At 48.7% G+C, this 6,218-nt stretch overlaps 1 protein-coding gene across 3 annotated transcripts in view; it reads left to right on the top strand.

Moving 5' to 3' along the window:
• NXN (nucleoredoxin) overlaps positions 1-6,218 on the top strand; it is a 165,176-nt gene that overhangs the window by 73,291 nt on the left and 85,667 nt on the right. The window lies entirely within an intron of this gene.

Raw genomic sequence — 6,218 nt, forward strand, 5'->3', positions numbered from 1 at the left:
CAGGCTTTCTGCTCTTTGTCTCCCACAGGAAATAATTTCCTTGGGCACGGCAGCCCTGGGTTGCCAGTCCCTGGCTGACATGGACGCTCGCACTCGTGTAGCAGCTGCGGTATTTTCAGCAATATTCCATTGCAAAGCCTGAGTGCATCTGCTGCATGGACTTTCCTAGGAGAGGTGTCATGTAAACAGGCACGGGAGGGGCTGGCTTGGGAAAAAATGGAATAGAATATTCTGTGTGATATGCAGGAACTGAGAAATAGGCAAGTTTGCTGAGTGGCTAGGGCGGTGTGGTCGTGTGGTCCACGATACTGTCTTAGAGATCGGGAGAGGTTCAAGTGTCTCTTGGTGGAGAATCTAAAGAAGTTTTGAACTAGATGAGAAGGTTCTAGTCCCAGAAACAGCTCTCTGTGAATGCACATGTCATATGTTAATTCCACAGAAACTTCCCTGGGCTAGGGTTAGTGAGATGAGAAGCAGGAGAACTGGACAGATTAGTGAATGTTTATATTTTAGTTTAAAGCAAAGTTGAAATGCAAATAAAGACAATAGTTATAAAGGTCGGGTGAGTGTGTGCGGCACGTGAGGTGTTGGTAAGTGCTTTGTTTTTGTGCGCCAGCTTAATCCTCCCACGAACACTGAGAACTACACCAACACTTTACTTTTTCTTTTTCTTCTTGTTTTTTAGACACAGGGTCTTGCTGTGTTGCCCCAGCTAGAGTGCAGTGGCATGATCATAGCTCACCATAAGCTCAAACTCCCGTGTTCCAGTTAAAAGAAAAAAAACTGCTGTGCTTGAGTAATCCACCTCAGCCTCCCAAGTACTTAGGACTGCAGGCATGCGCCACCATGCCTGGGTTATTGAATTTTTTTTGTAGAGATGGAGTCTTGCTGTGTTGCCCAGGCTGGTCTTGAACTCTTGACCTCAAACAGTCCTCCCCACCTCAGCCCCTCAAAGCCACTGCCCCAGTCCATCAACAAGTTGTAAAGCCCACATTACTATAAGATCCACCTTGGAAGATGTTGGCGTTGTGGAGAAGAATTGATGATGTTGGGAAAGGTGAGGTCTTTTAAGCGGGCGAGTGTTACTGTGGTGTGTTAGAAGATCACTGAATTCTGTGGGTCATATACCTAGCTCGTGGCAGCAGTCCCTGTGAGGGTTCATGTTTGACCGTCTCTCAATTTTCTGCTTCTTTGGGTACCTTCTTCCTGTCTCCATTAGAGAGCAGGAACTATAAAGGGAAGGGGAGGCCAGGCTCAGTGACTCATGCCTGTAATCCCAGCACTTTGAGAGGCTGAGGTGGGTGGATCACTTGAGGTCAGGAGTTCCAGACCAGCCTGACCAATATGGTGAAACCCTGTCTCCACTAAAAATACAAAAATTAGCCAGGTGTGGTGGTGGCTGTCTGTAATCCCAGCTACTCGGGAGGCTGAGGCAGGAGAATTACTTGACCCTGGGAGGTGGAGGTTGCAGTGAGCTGAGATTGTGTCATTGCACTCCAGCCTGGCAACAGAGCGAGACTCAGTCTCCAAAAATATCAACAAAAAAAGGGAAAGGGTGAAAGGAAGGGATGAGAGAGAAAGGCAGTCAGGCCACTGGGACAAGGGAGAGCCAGGGTTGCAGGGAAGCGGGGAAGGTGGCCAGTGGGGACCTAGATGTGCCCACATTTCAGCCGTGCAAATGACTAAAGCCACGTGAAGTTCAGCCTGACGCAGTCACATCTCAATGACGCATTCAGATGGAAGCAGGTATTTTAGCAGCCTACGGTATGTGCAGAGCTTGGGGCCACCCGTATTCCTGGGGCGCTTCAGTCGTGTCCCCACAAGTCTCAGCAGACACCAGCGGCAGAGCTGCAAAAGCAGCCCTGGCAGGACCCCCGGATTGGGACGTTCAGATGCCTCCTCTGGCTTCTTCGAAGGCTAAGCCTTTCTTCTACATCCGATCTCAGGCTACTGAGCTTTGAAGACATGAAAACCAAGGAGGGCATTCTTACCAGACTGAACACAGTGACCACAGTGCTGCCTTTAAGCCGGGACGGGAGGGGTAGGTCTGTCTGTCCAGCCTCTGCCTGGGGTTTCCTGAGACTGAGTTCCATGCTGCCTCCCCTAGAGGACTTTCTGCAACCCACGCTGTGCAGGAAGCTCACCTTTTCCACCCTCCCTCCAGAAACACCTCAGGAAACTGTCCTGACTGACTCTGAAAGTAAGGAGAGCTTTGCCCTGTGAGGGACGTGGCCTGTGTGGGCAGGTTCCTTCCCTCTGCATTCAGACAAGCGGAACAGTTTTGCCTGTGCCTTTAGGAACCTAGGCAAATGTCTGGAGACCTTTAATCTTTAATTGATAGACTGTGTTTCATAGAAGAGTCTTAGGTTTTCAGGAAAATTGAGCAGAAAGTGCCGAGTTCCCGTGTGCCCCTGCCTTGCCCTCCAGTGATTCCTGCTGTCATTACCATCTTGCATTCATGTGCTATGGGGATTACAGCTGAGGAGCTGATGAGGATACATGCTGATGAAACGAAATTCACAGCTCACCTCAGGGTCACTGTGTTGGACATTCTGCTGGTTTTGACAAATGCATAATGAGCGACGTGCACCCCCATAACAGGGTCAGAAAGAGTCGCTTCGCTGCTCTCAAAGTCTCCAGGGCTTCTGGCGCCATTTTCCATGGTTACTGAGTAGGGATTCCTGGCATGTCCTGGGACACTGATGAACATTCTTCAGTGTGCAGAACAGCCCTCACTGCACCCGCAACAAAGCGTCAGCGGTGCTGAGACTGTGACACCCTGCTACACAGATGTTGGCCAGGCGCAGCTGTGAGTGCCTTCCAGGTGGGGATGGAGCTGGTGAGGCACCAGTGCTGGGCAGGTCACCTCGGAACCTGCTGTTCAGGTGGGAGTGGCCTGGCTGTGCAGTGACAGAAGAGGCAGCAGGTGGGTGTGGAAGACCTGAGGAGAGGGTCAGCTGAGACAGAGACAGCATTCCAGCCGTAATCCCTACACATGTTCCCGAAACTCTCACCTTCTTAAATTCAAACCCCAACGTCCGAGTCCAGTTAAAATGCCCCTGATTAGAATTGTCAGGTTGTGCATGGTGGGGTTAGCTTAGGTTATGCTCCTGTTAAGTGCGGTGGCTAATGCGTTTATGAGAGAACCAAAAGCCCACAGCTTGGGCGGAGGTCCCATGTTGAAGCATTACAGTCTCTCGCTGCCTCGGATCACTTTTCTGAAAAGGAAGACTGCTGCCCTTGTCTTTTTTTAGACACAGCATCTTCACAAGTTGAAATCCTCAGTGTACTCTGGTTAGCTTTTGTGATGCCAAAGCTGTATTTTCATTGATTGGGAAGACCCAATCAATGAAAAACCAAGAAGAAAAGGGTAGCATTTTTCTTTTTTGTGGGGGGGTAGCGTTTTTTATACTGGAAAAGATGTAGATGGATGCTGAGTGTGTGTGAATGGGATGGAAACCCACAAGGTGACTGCTTGGAAAATGAGAGATTTAGGCCAGGCACAGTGGCTCATGCCCATAACCCCAGCACTCTGGAGGCTGAGGTGGGAGGATCACTTAAGCTCAGGAGTTCAAGACCAGCCTCAGCAATATAATGTGACCTCATTTCTACAAAAAATTTAAAAATTAGCTGGGCATGGTGGTACACAGCTGTGGTCCCAGCTACTCTGGAAGCTGAGGAGGATTGCTTGAGCTCAGGAAGTCAAGGCTGCAGTGAGCTGTGATTATGCCACTGCAAGACAGCCTGGGAAGCACAGTGAGAGAGATGGAGGGATGGAGGGATGGATGAATAGGTGGATGGATAGATGGAGGGATTGATGTATGGATAAATGGATGGATGGATGGATGGATGAATAGGTGGGTGGATAAATGGATGGATGAATAGGTGGATTGAGGGATGGATGGAGAATAGGTGGATGGATAGATGGAGGGATAGATGGATGGATGGATGAATAGGTGGATGAATAGATGGATGGATAAATGGATGGATGAATAGGTGGATGGATGGAGGGTTGGATAGATGAATAGGTGGATGGATAGATGGATGAATAGATGGATGGATGGATGGTTGGATGGATGGATGGAGGGATGGATAGATGGATGGATAAATGGATGGATGGATGAACAAGTGGATGGATAGATGGATGGATAAATTGATGGATGAATAGATGAATAGGTGCATGGATAGATGGTTGAATGGAGGGATGGATGGTTGGATGGATGGATGAATAGGTGGTTGGATAGATGGATGGATAAATGGATGGATGCATGGATGGATGGATGGATGGATGGATGGATGGATGGATGGATGGAGGGAGGAATGGATGAGGAAGGGATGGATGGATGGAGGGAGAGATGGATAGATTTGTAAGGGGAAAATCCGCATGTCCTAAGGCAGCACTTTGCAAATGGAGGGGCAGTATTTGTGAAGCAGGTGGTGTAGCATCAGTCCCAAAGACCTCATTGCCCCATAAATCTCATCAGCCAGGAGTAGAGTGTATTCCCCTGACAGGCGTGGGAGGAGAATCCAAAAGCCAGTCTCCTTCCCTTATAGAATGTAAATATGGATAAAGAGAAATATTTCTTTTCATAAATTACCTCCTCCACGCTTAATCTGTCTGAAGTCATAAAGCCCCAGATGTAAACAGAGAAAGGTTCTTTTGAAAAAAACTCTTTTTTTGTGGGTGCATTTTTGGGCTGGAGAGGAAAAGCTTTGCAGAACCAAAGTGTCCAACAGACGCATATAAAGCGAGTTTTATTCAAACTTTAATTACCTCCCACCTGCTGGTACTCTGTGAGGTTCAGAGGGAAAGGATAATGGAGAACAGCATTTGATGTGCGTGAGAGTTGCTGGTTGTTTTTCTGTTCTTAGGGTGGATTTGATCTTAATCAAGTTTACTTCATTATGAATAGGTGCAGACACTGAGCTCACACTGGCATGCTTCACACTGTTTAATTAAGATCCTGTGTGCAGGAGGTGTGGACTTCTGTTGTTTTGAATTCAGTTTCTTCCTAAGTTTGGATCTTGGGTTTTGGGCATCTTTCTTCATCCTAGAGGGTGAGATGGTGCGCTGGCTGTGTGCGCTCTGTGAGTGGGGGCCCTGTTCTGTGGCAGGTTGCAGGAGTGGAGCGAAATAACGGCAGTGCCTTGATTTTCACTGGGCTCTGAAATATCCACAGCCTTCAACTGGAAACCTGGGGGGTCCAGCCTCATCTTGCATTCTGCTGTCCAAGAATTAATCTGTCTGTGTCTCTTTCTTTCTGGTTTTTAGAGAAAGAATCTCGCTCTGTTGCCCAGGCAGGAGTGCAGTGGCGCGCTCTTGGCTCACTGCAACCTTCGCCTCCCAGGTTCAAGCTATTCTACTGCCTCAACCTCCTGGGTAGCTGCAATTACAGGTGCCTGCCACCATGCTCAGCTCATTTTTGTATTTTTAGTGCAGGCAGGGTTTCCCCATGTTGGCCAGGCTGTTCTTGAACTCCCGACCTCAGGCAATGCACTCACCCTGGCCTCCCAGAGTGCTGGGATTACTTTCTAGCATGAGTCCCAAAGACCTCACTGCCTCATAAATCTCATTAACTGGAAGCAAGCGTTCTATTGATGAATCCTTGATGAGGCCAGGCCTGAGCCACCACACCTGGCCTCCATCAATGTTTGTGTAAGTTCCAAGGCATCTAGAGTGTCCTCTCACATGGCAGCTGTATTTTTATTTATTGATTGATTGATTGATTGCTGTGATTGATAATTGCAGTTGTCTGAAGACCTAAGAGCACCCTTGTTTCCTTGAAGTCAAAATACCTTTCTGAGGCCAGGTGTGGTGGCTCATGCCCACAATCCCAGGACTTTGGGAGGCCAAGGTGGGCAGATCACCTGAGCCCAGGGTTTCTTTGCCAGACTGGGCAACACAGCGAGACCCCATCTCTACAAAATTATTGCAAAAATTAGCCAGGAATGGTGGTGCACACCTGTAATCCCAGCTACTCAGGAGGCTGAGGCGGGAGAATGACTTGAGCCGAGCAGGTCCAGGCTGCAGTTAGGTGTGATCACGCTGCTGCCCTCCTGCCTGAGAGGCAGAGCAAGACCCTGTCTCAAACAAAGAAATAAAAATTATAAATTAAAACTAGGCCGGGCGCGGTGGCTCAAGCCTGTAATCCCAGCACTTTGGGAGGCCAAGGCGGGTGGATCACGAGATCAAGAGATCGAGACCATCCTGCTCAACA

This window comes from Callithrix jacchus, chromosome 5, assembly GCF_049354715.1.
Source record: "Callithrix jacchus isolate 240 chromosome 5, calJac240_pri, whole genome shotgun sequence".
Classification (NCBI taxonomy): Eukaryota; Metazoa; Chordata; class Mammalia; order Primates; family Cebidae; genus Callithrix; species Callithrix jacchus.